This window comes from Myotis myotis, unplaced genomic scaffold (assembly GCF_014108235.1).
Source record: "Myotis myotis isolate mMyoMyo1 unplaced genomic scaffold, mMyoMyo1.p scaffold_m19_p_10, whole genome shotgun sequence".
Taxonomy (NCBI): Eukaryota; Metazoa; Chordata; class Mammalia; order Chiroptera; family Vespertilionidae; genus Myotis; species Myotis myotis.
The window spans coordinates 5,513,059-5,528,722 of record NW_023416314.1 but is presented as its reverse complement, the minus strand read 5'-3'; the positions used below and the strand labels follow the sequence as shown (position 1 = coordinate 5,528,722).

The window sequence follows — 15,664 nt, the reverse complement described above, 5'->3', positions numbered from 1 at the left end:
GTGCGTCGACGTCAGGGGGCCGCGGCAGGGGGCGGGGGCGGGGCCGGCCGGGATTGGTCACCATGGCGACCGGAGCAGCGCCGACGTCGGCGGGCGGCGGGAGGGAAGGGGGGCAGACCCGCGGGGCCTGGACGGCACGTTCCTTCCGGGCGGCGGCGCTCTGAGCTCTCCCCGCCGCTCGGCGGCTGCCAGGGGCGGGCGTGCACCCCAGGACGCCCCGTTCCCCGGCGTCCCAGCCGTAGGCCGAGAGCGAGCCCTGGTGGGCGGAGTGGAGGAATGCAGCGGCCCGGCCCGGGCCTGCCGTTTGGTCTCCTTCCCCAGCGCCCGCGTTTTCCGCCCACCCCAGACCTTCCCGCCAAAACCTCTCCCTTATGGCTGCGGTGTGTCTTAATTTTGGCAGGGTCAGAGAACTGTGGCTGCCACGGGGAGGTAAAGTGCAGCATGGCTCACAGGCTCATTTCTTTGTATCCTTTTCTCGTTTTGTTTCTAGATACCGCCCCCCCCCCCCCCACACACACACATTTTGACGTCTCTGAGGAATCATTCTGACAGCAGCACGATCGCTTATAGATGAACAGAATGTTAGTGTTGAAGAGACCCTAATGCAGGGATCTGTAACCTCAACTGGGCTTCCGAGCCTCAGCACTGCCCCCGCCCCCCAATGTATGCACATTTTTTTCCTACTTGAGTTTGTCTCTGGGGAGTTGGGACTATAGTTTTTTATCAGATTCCCAAACGTGTTGCTGACCCCAAAAACGTTAAGAAATACATACTTAATCTGTTGCACTTTCTTTCCGGAAGGGGAATCAAGTTCCAAGGAATGAAGGTAGTTGCCAAGTCACTCAGGTTAATGCAAGAGTTAAGATTGCAAATCTAACCAGTCTTCCATATGCTGACCCAAGGAAACAGGTAGTGTTATTTTAACATTTTGAAATATATGTTATTGGTTTTTTTTTCAGAGAGGAAGAGAGAAGGATAGAGAGTTAGAAACATCGATGAGAGAGAAACATCAATCAGATGCCTCCTGCACACCCCCTACTGGGGGTGTGCCTGAAACCAAGGTACATGCCCTTGATAGGAATTGAACCGGGGACCCTTCAGTCCAGAGGCTGAAGCTCGATCCACTGAGCAAAACCGGTTAGGCCTATTTTAACATTTTGAAGTATATTACGTGCCTGCAGATCTTGGTTTCTAAATGCCGTTCTCCACCAAACATAATCGAACTCTGGAGAAGGCTGATTCCAGGGCAGAGAGAGGGAAAGTATTAAATGCCCTTGAAGGCTCTTGTGCAAGAAAGCAAGATTGTCAAAGAATGATGAAGACATGTTGAAAGGAAATAGGACATGAGGATGTAAAGTACAGCATAGGAAATACAGATAAGAGATATCCACACAGAGCTCAAAGGAGAGGCAATCAACTCAATCGAAAGTTTCACAGGAGAGTCTTCCAGAAGATGAAACTTGAGTGGAGTTGAGAAGGTGGAGTAAGGGTTAGCCAGGTGGAAAAGGATTTTATGATCACTTGAAAGAGAAGAAATAGCATGAACAATGGCTCTGAAGATATGAAGAGTCATGATGCACTCAGGTAACTACTATTAGCTGTGAATGTCGAGACTCAATAATACTGAGAGTGACCACAGGAAAACAGAAGATACATGGCACCATGTGCTGGAGGGCTTCTTCTCTCCTTCCAGCCAGGCTGTTGCTCCTAAGCCCTCCAAAGAGAAATTCTGAAGTTGCAGCTGGGTGGGAAGCTGCTGGAGTGATGGATTCCAACTGCACCAGTGGTGTGATGGGAGAGGTCAGAGAGAGAGAGATGTTGAAGATTGCTTCCAGGTTTCTGACAGGAGTGAACAGATGCAATCAATTACTGAGAGCTGACCATGTGCCATTCACTCTGCTGGTCACTAAACATACAAAGTGGATGAAATATGGACCTAGTCCTCAAAGAACATGTAATATATTTAATTCAGACATTTAGTTCTTATTCCTCGACTATATATAAAGGTACTGTAAAAGGCTATTAAGTAATTAGAAATCACTATATATTATGTCTGTGTGCTGGAGCAAAATGAGTTGCGCTGGGAGTAGAATTTCTGCATTGCCATTTACAAGCTCTGGATACATAATTCTGGAGATTGGCGGAGAGATCTAGGCTGAAAATTTAGAGATTGATAGTACCGATAAGTTGAGGTCAAAGATGTGAGTGGTACCACGCAGTGGGAATATCAACAGTGAAGAAGACATTTCAGCTATTTATTGCCTTCTGCCAGTCTAGGAGTCTGTTACTTACAGCTCAGGGGGACACACACCCAAATTCATAGGGGGGGGGGGCACTGGTGTTGAATTTTTGCCATTATGACTCAACTCTGAATGGAATAAATGTTATCTTCAATTTTGGAAAGTGTGTTATATCAGGAAAATTAGAACTTTATTAGTTACTGATTTACTAGTGGAACTGTTCCTTTTGGTTCTGTTGATATATTTTGGGAGCTGCGAGTATGTAAATTTCAGGTTTTTTATATAATTACTAGAGGCCCAGTGCACGAATTCGTGCATGGTTGGGGGGTCCCTCAACCTGGCCAGCAATTGGGGCCAATCAAGGTCATCTTGCCCAGTCCCGATCAGGGCGAGCTGGCCGGGGGAAGGGACCAAGGGAGGTTGGCCATCCAGGGGGAGGGAACGCGGGAGGTTGGCCAGCCGCGGGAAGTTAATTGTGGGTCAGTGCGCATCATAGTGATCGAACAAACAGTCAACCAGTTGACCGGTCGTAACAGTTGCTTTTATATATATAGATGTCCAATTTCGGTGACTATTAATTTTAACCTAGTTTTAGCAGATACTTTTAGATTGTTTAAGTGTTATACTTAAATTTCTTATATTTGTAACTACAAATATTATTTTGTCTTGTACATTTATTTTTGGTCTCCAAGACTAAGGAATATATGTATTTGCTTAGTTCACCAACCTAAAGGTAACAAAAACAAGCCAATTAAAAGAACTCCCTACTTTCCTCTATACACACCCCCTCTAACCCCCCAAACAAGTGAAGAAGACAGAATCCTACACTATTTGTTCAGCACTCACAGGAGTGAGTAACTAAAGAGAAGCATCCCCTCCCTGCCAAGGAAGAGAGGCCAGAGAAATAAAAGTAGAATGGAGAGAGAAAAAATACCTTTAAAATGTAGGGAGAAAAAAAATTTAAAGGAGGGAGTACTTTCAATCACTGAAAAGATGTCAAGCAAGCTAAAGATGACAAGAATTCATTGGATTTAGGCATGAAGAGATAATTAATGATCTTTGCAGAGGAGTTCAGAGTACTGAGGGTGGATGCCAAACTGGAGTGAGTGGGAAGAGGTAAAGAAAAGTAAGTGTAATGATCATATCAATAGGACCAGAAAAAGCATTCAACAAAATCCAACACCCATTTTTGATAAAAACTCTCAGGAAAGTAGGAATAGATGGAGCATATCTCAACATGATAAAGGCCCTATATGACAAACCTACAGCCAGCATCATACTCAACGGGCAAAAACCAAAACCATTTCCCCTAAGAACAGGAGCAAGACAGGGATGTCCTCTTTCACCACTCTTATTCAACATAGTACTGGAAGTCCTAGCCACAGCAATCAGACAAGAAGAAATAGAAGGCTTCCAAATTGCAAAGGAGGGAGTAAAACTCTCATTATTCACAGCTGACACGATGTTGTACATAGAAAACCCTAAAGACCCCATCAAAAAAAATTCTAGATTTAATAAATGAATTTGGCAATGTAACAGGATATAAAAATCAACATCCAAAAAATGATGGCTTTTTTTATAAACCAATAATGATACCAGAAAGACAAAGTAAACAAACAATCTCATTTACCATTGCAACAAAAAAAAAAATTAAGATATTTAGGAATAAACTTAACCAAGGAGATAAAACACCTGTACTCAGAAAACTATAGGACATTAAAAAAAAGAGATAGGAGATATACACAAGTGGAAGAATATACCATGTTCATGTAGAATCAACATTATTAAAATGTTCATACTACCCAAGGCAATCTACAGATTCAATGCAATCCCTATTAAAATACCAATGGCATATTTCACAGAGCTAGAACAAATACTCCAAAATTTATATGGAACCAAAAAAGACCCTAAATAGTTGCAGCAATCTTGAGAAAGAAGAACAAAGTTGGAAGGATCACAATACCAGATATCAAGTTATACTATAACGCCACCATAATCAAAACTGCCTGGTACTGGCACATGAACAGGCATATAGACTAATGGAACAGAACAGAGACCCCAGAAATCAACCCAAACCATTACACTGAATTAATATTTAACAATGGAGTCAAGACAGTCTCTTCAATAAATGGTGTTGGGAAAATTGGAAAGATACATGCAAAAAAATGAAACTAGATCACTAACTTACAATACACACATTGAATAAACTAAAAATGGGTAAAAGACTTAAATGTAAGTGTGAAACCATAAAAATCCTAGGAGAAACCAGAGGCAGCAACATCTCAGACATCTCTTGTAGCAAAATGTTTACAGATATATCTCATAAGGCAAAGGAAACTAAGGATAAAATAAACAAATGGAACTACATCAAAATATAAAGCTTCTACACAGCAAAAGAATTATCAACAAAATGAAAAGAGAGCCCACTGTATGAGAGAACATATTTGGCAATGATGTATCTGATAAAGGGTTAATATCCAAAATATATAAGGAGCTCATACAACTTAATAAAAGGAAGACAACAATCCAATTAAAAAACGGGCAAAGGACCTAAGAGACACTTCTCCAAAGAGGACATACAGACGGCTAAGAGACATGAAAAAATGCCCAAAGTCACCGATCATCAGAGAGATGCAAATTAAAACGACAATGAGGTACCATCTCATACCTGTCAAAATTGCTACCATCAGCAAATCAACAAGTGACAAGTGCTGGCGAGGATGTGAAGAAAAGGAAACCCTAGTACACTGCTGGTGGGATTGCAGACTGGTGCAACCATTATGGAAAACAGTATGGAGTTCCTCAAAAAAGTAAATATGGAACTGCCATTTGACCCAGTGATCCCACTTCTAGGACTATATACTGAGAAACCTGAAACACAAATCAGAAAGAATGTATGCACCCTTATGTTCATAGCAGCACAATTTGTAATAGCTATGATCTGGAAACAGCCCAAGTGCCCATCAGTAGATGAGTGGATAAAAAAGAGGTGGTACATTTATACCATGGAATACTATGCAGTAAAAAAGAAGAATCTCTTACCCTTTGAGACAGCATGGAGGGACCTGGAGAGTATCGTGTTAAGTGAAATTAGTCAGAGAAAGACAAGTATCATATGATCGTACTCATATGTGGAATCTAAGTAACAAAATAAACCGATGAACGGAGTGGATCCAGAGACATGGAAGCATGGAACAGAGTGTGGAACCTCAGAGGGAAGGTGGGGAAGGGTAGGTGGGTGGGAGATAATCAACCAAAGACCTTGTATGCATATATGCATAACCCATGGACACAGACAGTGGGATAGTGAAGGTCTGGGGTGGGCCAGCAGGGGTGGGCTGGAGGGGATCAATGGGTAGTGGGGGGGAAGGGAACTTCTTCAGCAATTCTTTACTTTCAACAATAAAGAATTATTTTAAAAAAAAGAAAAGTAAGTGTAGACCATTCTTTCAAGAAACTTGTCTATGAAGAAACAAAGAAAGAAGGGGATATAGAATCAAGAGAAGTCTGTTGTTGTTTTTTTAAAATTGGTAGATGAGCATTTTTGGAAAGAGCTAGAGGAGGGAAAGATTGAAATAAAGGTGATTAGAAATCATCTATAGAAGGCAATGAAATCTAGACTACAAGGGACTCTTTAGTCAGGAGCTGAGGTGCCTCTTTAACTCTGATGTGGGTAGGGAAAGGAAGCAGGGGCAGCTTTGGCTGCAGGTAAGCAGGAAGTTTGCAATGCATCAGTTTACTCTGTGAAGTGGGAAGCAGACTGTGCACAGAGTGTGAGAGTAGAGGAATAGGAGGCTTTAGATGAGTGGTGAAGGTTTGAAAATCCACTGTGAGGATGAGAGAGGAAATTGATTAGGACACGTAGAAAACTTGCTGGGCAATAAGAAGCTCCAAGAAAGTTCAATTGAGGCAGGAAAACAATGAATTGGTAGAAATACCATTTTACATGGTCTTGGACTTTTTAAAAAAAATTCTTTATTGATTAAGTTATTGCATATGTGTCCTTATCCCCATATTACCCCCCATTTCCCCCACCCATTCCCCCCACTCAGGCTCTCACCCCAACATTTTTAAAAATATTTTTTTATTGATTTCAGAGAGGAAGAGATAGAAACATCAGTGATGAGAGAGAATCATTGATTGGCTGCCTCCTCAAATTCCCTACTGGGGATTGAGCCCACAACCCTGGGAATGTGCCCTTGACCAGAATCGAACCTGGGACCCTTTGGTCTGGAGGCCAATGCTCTATCCACTGAGCCAAACCAGCTAGGGCAGTCTTGGACTTTTTGCAACAATGTTTAGTAGGTTGGATGTCACACTGATACAGGGTTGGAATTTGCTGTATGGACTCTATAGAATGTTAAAGGGGCAAGGGAGTTAAGAATTTGGCAAGAAAACAAGTACATGTAACCTGGATAACGAGATAAAAATAAGAAGGGGCTGGAGACTGATGGGAAAATGGAGGGCTCAGTTGTCTGGGGCATAGGTGAGATGAGAGCAAGGACGTGAAAGATCTTGAGAAGGAGTCATGTCTATGCTGGTATATTTGAGTTAGATATTGTTTTGGTGATGATAAGTCCTCAAGAACGGGTAATTAAGGTGAAGGGGAGTGGTCTGCCTTCCCCCCTACTATATTCCTACTATATCTCCCTACTATATTCCTATATGCGTGGAGCATGATGAGTTTTCAATATATGTTTGTTCTAAATACAAATAAAAATGCTTGATTTTCTGCTTTCCAGTATATTATACCAATTCCTGTTTCCCTACATATTTCATTAGTTAATCATAATTATGGGTAAGTGTTCTAAAAAGTACTCTATGCTATGAGGTTGTAGAACATGGGGTCCTGATCTACTCTGGAGGGTGGGGATCAAGAAGTTTTCCCAAGGAAGTGACATTTAAGGTGAGATCTGATAAGTCAATAGGACTAAGCCAGGGGATGAGATGTGGGGAGAGCTTTACCAGCAAAAGTAAAAGAATTTTTGAATACTTGAGGTGGGAAGAAGCTGGAAATGTTCCAACTGAACAGTAGCAATGGAAGTAGAAGGATGGGCTGAAGTGCATATTACATAAGGTCCCATATACCCAACTGTACTATATAATGAAGTACATTTTAACCCATAGACTTGAAATGGGAAAAGTTGACTTATAACTGTTGTTGTCAGCCTGTAAGCATTAATAGGAATTATGATATTATATCGATATCTCATTCTACACAGCGAAATTTGAAAGTTGAAATATTTTATTTATCTAAAATGTTTCTTCCAGCAGCCTCCTACTTCTTTTCTACAAAACCTTTGGATTAAATAAAGCAGATGTGATAGCCTTCCAAAACCCACTATCAAAATGCACTTTGGTTATCGGATGAGAGTCTCTAGGCCTCCTTCCTCTCTGCTATTCTAATTTTTTCCCACTAGCTTCATGATTGGGTTAATTAGGTGTTTGCGTAGGGAAAAGATAAGCATCAATTTCTGAAATTCCAAGAAGGCAAGGAACAGCACAGAGACCTTTGGCAGATGATAGGGAAGGGAGGCTCACGTAGGTAAGCACTGTAATGGAAATTTTGAATCTTGGTTTGTCCTGGTACAACTGTGGTCCCAGGAGATACTTGTTTTTCACAGTTTTGTCTAATATAAACTTACATAAAGCCTCCAATTTTGCCAAGATAGAGAATTAACCTGGGCTGACTGCTGACCCCAAGATCAGTCTTGGAGAAACTAAAGTGGAAAACCATCATGAAATAGGAAATAATGGGAAAGAAGTAAAACAAAACAGAGAAATCCCTGGGGGACAGTAAAGCCTGTTTTGAACTAGTGTGTGTATGTGTGTGCATCTCCTGGTGGAGGAGACTTCTATGGAGATTACCAACAGAAGCTCAGATTGCTGGTATACGTGTCCTCAAGGATGACAATCAGACTGAAGGGAAGCTAGAATGTAGAAAACTGGTGAGGATTGACTGACCTTGATCATTTACTCACTTCTGTCTCCCAAATCTCTCCAGCTTCTTGGGCTAGTGAATTATTAGTTAGGAGTACCTCCTTCTTAAGGTTACTTCTCCTTGAGGGGTGGAAAGTGGAGTGGGTCTCACAGTAGGGCCCTGACTTGAAGAAATATTTGGGGGCATGACACCCAGCCTGAGCAATTAGTTATGGTAGTCTGGTGCTTGGAGCTCTTCACTCTAGGGTTATCTCCTCCCCTCTCCTTGATCGCACTGGATGTTAACATAGATTGGGCTCTGCTCTTTGGTCTTTTCCCATACCAAATGCTCAGACAGAATAGCTGATAACATCAGAGAAATATCTGTTCATAGGTGGAAGTAAGGAGAGGTCTAAAGAGCATAACTACTTCAAAAGAAAAGAACAACCTTGATTATAGATGCCACCAGAAGCAAATATATTAAATGGTTAACAAAAATCTATAATAATAAAAGCATAATATGCAAATTGACTGAGCAACTGAACAGCAGAACAACTGTCTGGATGACCTTCCAGATGACAACGCTATGTATGACACACACTGGCTCCAGGCCAGCCAAGGCGGGTGCAATTCGATTGGTTAGGGGGCCCTGCCATCACCCCACGATTACCCCACAGAGGGAGGCCCAGGCCAGCCAAGCTATCGCACCCCATGCCTGTTGCCTGCAGAGGGAGGTGACTGGAGGTGGGGGAGAGAGGACAGCACCACACAGATGGCAAGCAGTGGCAGCAAGGGGGGCAGGACCAGATGCCAGCAGCCGTGGGAAGGAAAGTCCCAATAGGCCCTGATCGCCAGCCAGACCTAGGGACCCTACCCAAGGGATCCCAGATTGCGAGAGGGTGCAGGCTGGGCTGAAGGACATACCCGTGCACTAATTTCATGCACTGGGCCTCTAGTAACAATAATAAATAAGGAAATCATAAAAGAGGAAATATTAGGCAATATGTAATAGTAGAGATGACCTCAGATGAGATAGATATGGTTAAAAAGAAAATTAGTGAGCTGAAGACCTGATTAAGGAGCTTTTCTAGAATGAAGCAAGAAAGAATAAAGAAAAAGAATATATAAAATAAAGTTAAGAGATAAAATTGTGTTGGAATACAAACTTGAACTTATAGATAATAGGAGTGTCAGGGAGAGAGAAAAATAAAAATGGACAAGAGGAAGTATTTGAAGAAATGGAAATTAATTTCCCAGAATTAAAGAAAAAAGAAAGAACTCATATTTATTTATGTACTATCATACAAGAGTGATAAATAGAAACTAACCCTGGTAATATTATCATGAAATTAAAGTTTTTACAGGCAAAGATAAAATTCTAAAAGTTTTGAGAGACAGAGCAGATCAAATGTAATGAAACAAAAATCATCAGGATCTCAGACTTTTCAAGAATAACAAGAAGACAATGATAATATTTTTAAAGTACTGAAAAGACAAAAGAACTTTGAGACTAGATTTATATCCAGCCAAATTGTCATTTAGATGTGAAGGTATAATAAAAATGTTTTAAGGCTATAAGGCCTCACAAGGTTTGTCACACAGAGACCTACATGGAAAACAGTACTGGAAAAAGATACTCAAATAAGAAAAGAAAATCCAGGAAATGCTGGTAGAGATGTATTACGTAAATATAACCAAACGCCTGGAAAAAGTTTGCTGTTGTTTTTCAAAAACTAGTGAGGCCCAAAAGAAAAAGAAAATGAGGAAGTAACCTAGACTTAAATTCTACACAATATCAAAAGGTGTTGTCCTTAAGTTAGACATTTTTAAGGTAGATAAATAAAACAGGATACATTAAAGAAAATAGAAGGAAGGAGGTGGCAGATTAATGGGGAGTGGAGAGACTATTCCATAAATGGATTTATAAAATATGGTTATTTATCTGGAAAAATGATATTGACCCTTACTTCATATCAATTGTAAAAATGAACTCCAGATAAGTTAAGAACTTCAATGTTAAAAGTAAATTTTACTAATTTTATTAGAAAATATAGGTAAATACCTTTCTGATTTGGGGGCTAGGGAAGCATTTATTAAAGACATATATAAAAGCCTGTAACCATAAAATATGAATAAATGTGACTATATTAAAATTAAGATCTGAACACTAACAAATATCTTGCAAAAAGAAAAGAGAGAAGGTACTACCCAGCTGGCATGGCTCAAAGGTTGAACATCAACCTATGAACCAAAAGGTCACTGGTTCTATCCCCGGTTAGAGCACATGCATAGGGGGGCTCGATCCCCAATAGGGGGCATGCAGGAGGCAGCCAATCCATGATTCTCTCTCATCATGGATGTTTCCATCTCTTCCTCCCTCTCCCTTCCTTGCTGAAATCAATAAAAAAATATAAATATATATTTTAAAAAAGAGAGAGAAGGTACCAACTGGATGAAGATATTTGCAACTCAATCAGTAACGAATTCATAGCATGAATATTTAAAGGTTTCCTCAAATTAATAAGGAAACGATAATCCAATAGAAAATGGACAAGATATATAAACAGGAATTTCACAGAGGAGAAATCACATATAATCAATAAAATATTTATGAGATGTTACTTATTGTTTGGGAAAGACAAATTAAAATCACAATGTGATACCAATTTATACCCATTCAATTGGCAAAAATTAAAAATTATGACAATGACAAGTATTAGAGAGAATGTAAATTAATAGGGTTTCTTATACAAACTCTTGGGAGTGAAAATGGGCATGACCACTTTGGAAAGTTTTTCATTATCTAAATGTTGAATATTTCTATATTCTATAATTCAGCAATTCTACTTCTAGGTATATACCTAAGAAAACCTCTGTGTACATTGGAAACATAAGCAAGAATGTTTCCTGCAGCACTTACTGCACAGTAAGATAAATACCTTAACCCAAATACTTAGTCATAGGAAATGGATAAATAAATTGTGGTAAATTTATACAGTGGCATATTATATAGCACAATAAATAGCTATAAGAAAGAATATGAATATGAATATGAATAATGAGCAATACAATCTTTAAAAAAAGAAGCTCCTAAAGATTTTATAAAGCCTGCCAACCTTTTTATAATGTTAAAAACAAAAAAAATGAACACTATAATTTTTAGGAATACAAATATGTTATAAATATATAATTTGAAAAACATATTTTAATAATAACTGCAAGATTCAAGGAAGGGGAAGAAGTAGAGGAATAGATTGGGGAGAAGATCATAGGTGTGTGTAAATGATGGTTAATGTTCTAATTGTTTTTTAATCCTCACCCAAGGATATTTTTCCATTGATTTTTAGAGAGAGTGGAAGGGAGAGGGAAAGACACACAGAGAGAAACATCAGTGTGAGAGAGATACATCAATTGGTTGCCAGGGATTGAGCCTGCAACCGAGGTACGTACCCTTGACCGGAATCAAACCCGGGACCCTTCAGTCTACAGCTGGACGCTCTATCCACTGAGCCAAATTGGCTAAGGCAGTGTTCTAATTCTTATCTTGGGTGGTTGTTCACAACTATTTACATTATTAATAACAAGAAATAAGTACACAGTATGTATAAATAGAAACAAAGAGGGCCATGCTTAGGCAAGTGATGAAAGTGTGTCATGAATGCAAGATAATCCAATTCTGTGCACTTGAGTGGGAAACAAAGAACAGCATCTACTTCCCCACTATGTTTCGCTTTTATTATTAGTTATCATTAAGCCACACAAATATCTTGTTTTTAGTTACTAATATAATCCCCTTTTTATGAATCAAATCTTAGTGAATTAACATAATTCGTTTGAGTCCACAAAGCTAGCATCTGATAGAATCCAGAATTTGAAGTCTCAGCTGTTTGACTGTAAGGCTTAGCACTTAACAACTGGGCTAGGCTCCTGGTTACTAAGACTATTTTACTCACTGAGATATCAACAAAGAGCAGTTATTCTGCTGAAGGTAACAATCTCTTGATAGGTCAAGGTAGGAGTTCACCTAACATTTAATTATTTTGCCATACAGGTATGCCATGGCAAGTTGAAGAATTTACACATGCATGTCATAATGGAAAAGCTGTGTTCAAATGAAGTCACATATCATATCATTGAATAAGAATTTGAATGCAAGAGAGCTCAAGTAAGAAATGTCATTCTCTGTTGGATCAGAAGTGATTCATTTCTCTAGTCCAAAAAATGATCCTTTTTCATATGTCCACACAAGAATGTAAAAATAGAGTGCTTGCAAAACCTTTTCAGTGTTTGTAAATTTTTTCTACACCTAATTTTTTCGACTTTGTGACCTCTTCTTTAAAGAACACCAATTTGAAGCTAATGCCCCCGCTACTGGTTAGCCATATTTTGTCATAAATGTCTTCCTAAACAGCATCCATCTATCCCTGTGAGTAAAGATAATTTGATGCTTTTTTTTTTCACATGTGGGAGCCAATCTCTGATGCAGAAAAGGCCAGAAAGAGACCTCTTTGTCATCAAGCCTTTCCCAGCTTCTATATAATATATGTGGCAGAGTCAGGCCCATTTGAAAACTTAACAAATGTGCCAGGAAGAAAACCAGCACATGATGCTTATTTTTAGTGCCCTTATTTATTTGGGAGGGCAGAGTCGACAGTGAGAAAGAGAGAGGTGTATGTATTTTTATGTGAAGAAGACAGAATGCCACCAAGAACCTGGTTTGTGGGCAGATGCCATATTATGACTTGTACAAAAACGTTGGGGGAAGAATATTAGAGGTGTGGAAGTCAGATTGAGAAGCAGCACCTAAAGCTTTTGCTCTATAGCTAAAAATTCTATTAATTTTCAACTTAGCATCAAATTAAATTTATTATGTACCCTCACAGACACCTGGCTTTTGGGTATATCTCTTCCCTATTTCTCCTGAAGTTGGTGCTCTCATTTCCTTCCTGTGTTTACATGTCAAATCTATTCATCAGAGTAAAATGAGGACCTCTGAGGGCAGAAATCACATTTAATTTTCTGTTAGGTTCAACCCCCAATTCCCAAGTAGTGCATACCACATGGTAAATAACAATTACGCTACTTAGCTACCCCTTTCAAATTGCCATGTTAAGAACAAAAAACAGCCCCATCCAGTAGCCCAAGGAAATCCAAATGAAAAGGATGAAAGAAGATACTGACCACTCCCCAGAAGACTAAATACAGTAATTCTATTGTTTTGCCCATAATCACTGACCAGAAACATTTCAGGATATGTTGGTTCTAAGACATGGATATTCAATAATCAAGTTCAGAAAACATCTATTAAAATGGCTTCCCTTTCCCTTCACTCCTGAATCTCCAAATCCCTAAATACCAAAGAAGGTGAACAATATGCTTTCTAAAACTATTTTCAACTCATACAGTATTTGACCACAAAAACCTGACAGAAAATTTAGGAGCAACTCTGAGCATCAAGAAGCTAGCTACATCGCAGTTAGATTCTGTGGGTGTGGAGCTAAGAGCCTTGGGTTATGGTCTTGGCTTCACCAAGTTGTAGGTAGGTAACTATTGGATGGTCACCTGAGTTCAGTTTGTGTCTCAGTTTGCTTATATGCAAAGTAGTAATAATCATATCTGTTTTATATGCTAGCTTCACTGGGTAGGCAGGTCATGCGTGGGAAATCACTTTATAGACTATTCCTAGGTCCTCTTCTCTGTATTCTTTGCGGAGTGGAGTAGAGGGGTCACTCTTTCTACTCCATTATGCATCTATATACTGAAAACATCTGACTGCCCTCAGTCTGAGGCAAGTGAGGCCTGCCCTGGCTTTAGAGGGCCTCGAATGTCACAATGCACCTTACCCTGGACCCACTCACCCCTTGCCTCCAAATTTATTTTTTTAATTAACAATTTTTAATTGATTGATTTTTTTTAGAGAGAGAGAGAGGAAGGGGAAAAGAGAGAAAGAGAAACATCGATTTGTTGTTCCACTTATTTATGCATTAGTTGGTTGCTTCTTTTGTGTGCCCTGACGGCAATCAAACCCCAAACTTTGGTGTATTGGGATGATGCTCTAACTAACTGAGGTACATGGCCAAGGCTCGCTCCCAATTTCTTAAAGAGTACATGGCTCCTTCTCTCGCTTGGGCATTCAGCATTGATATAACATGGCCATAGCCTATATATCCACTTTTATAACTAACACTGTTTAAGCCCTAGGAAAACATTTTTCCACATTTCTAACCTCACATAATCAAAACAGGGGATGGCTGCCCCTGAATGTGATAGAGCTTTGTGGGTTGTGCTATTGCTAAAGACAAAGTCCCACACTGCTTTGAAGTGTGGAGAGCATTTGAGTGATAGGAGTGCTTAGGTAAGAGGAAAGACAAATGAACCAGTTCTTCAAATCTTCTCTTTCAACAAGCATGAACAAATATTTCCATACTCAATTATTATTCTCCAGTAGTGCTAAGTTTTTTGTTTTCAAAAATTTAGCGTGCTTTCACAACTGTTGCACATGGTGGCTGAGGAATTTTTTGCAACATTAAATTGTATGTATATAATGAAGATCTAACTAAAACATTTATGAAGCATGATATCAATTATTTGCATTGACAGCTAGAAGGACAATAAATTCTGAATGAGGAATTGTTTTATTTTTGTAAACCATTTAATAACATTTCATTAACATTTTAAGAACTAAATTTTTTTTAATTAAATCTTTATTGTTCAGATTATTACATTTGTTCCTCTTTTTTTTCCCCCATAACTCCCCTCCTCCCAGTTCCCGCCCCACCCTCCGCCCTCACTCCCCACCCACTGTCCTCATCCATAGGTGCACGATTTTTGTCCAGTCTCTTCCCGCATCTCCCACACCCCTTTCCCCCCCAGGAATAGTCAGTCCATTCCCTTTCTATGGCCCTGATTCTATTATAATCAACAGTTCATTCTGCTCATCGGATTATTTATTCACTTGATTCTTAGATTCACTTGTTGATAGATGCATATTTGTTGTTCATAATTTGTATCTTTACCTTTTTCTTCCTCTTCCTCTTCTTAAAGGATACCTTTCAGCATTTCATATAATCCTGGTTTGGTGGTGATGAACTCCTTTAGCTTTTCCTTATCTGTGAAGCTCTTTATCTGACCTTCAATTCTGAATGATAGCTTTGCTGGATAAAGTAATCTTGGTTGTAGGTTCTTGGTATTCATCACTTTGAATATTTCTTGCCACTCCCTTCTGGCCTGCAAAGTTTCTGTTGAGAAATCAGCTGACAGTCGTATGGGTATTCCCTTGTAGGTAACTGAGTTTCTTTCTCTTGCTGTTTTTAAGATTCTCTCTTTATCTTTTGCTCTTGGCATTTTAATGATGATGTGTCTTGGTGTGGTCCTCTTTGGATTCCTTTTGTTTGGGGTTCTCCGCGCTTCTTGGACCTGTAAGTCCATTTCTTTCACCAGGTGGGGGAAGTTTTCTGTCATTATTTCTTCAAATAGGTTTTCAATATCTTGCTCTCTCTCATCTT

At 39.6% G+C, this 15,664-nt stretch overlaps 1 non-coding gene across 1 annotated transcript; it reads right to left on the bottom strand.

The window, feature by feature from the left end:
- Nucleotides 1–12,618: 12,618 nt before the first annotated feature.
- Nucleotides 12,619–12,766, bottom strand: LOC118665603. The gene has a single exon (XR_004970700.1). It is a non-coding gene; the product is annotated as a small nucleolar RNA SNORA12 (small nucleolar RNA).
- Nucleotides 12,767–15,664: the final 2,898 nt, after the last annotated feature.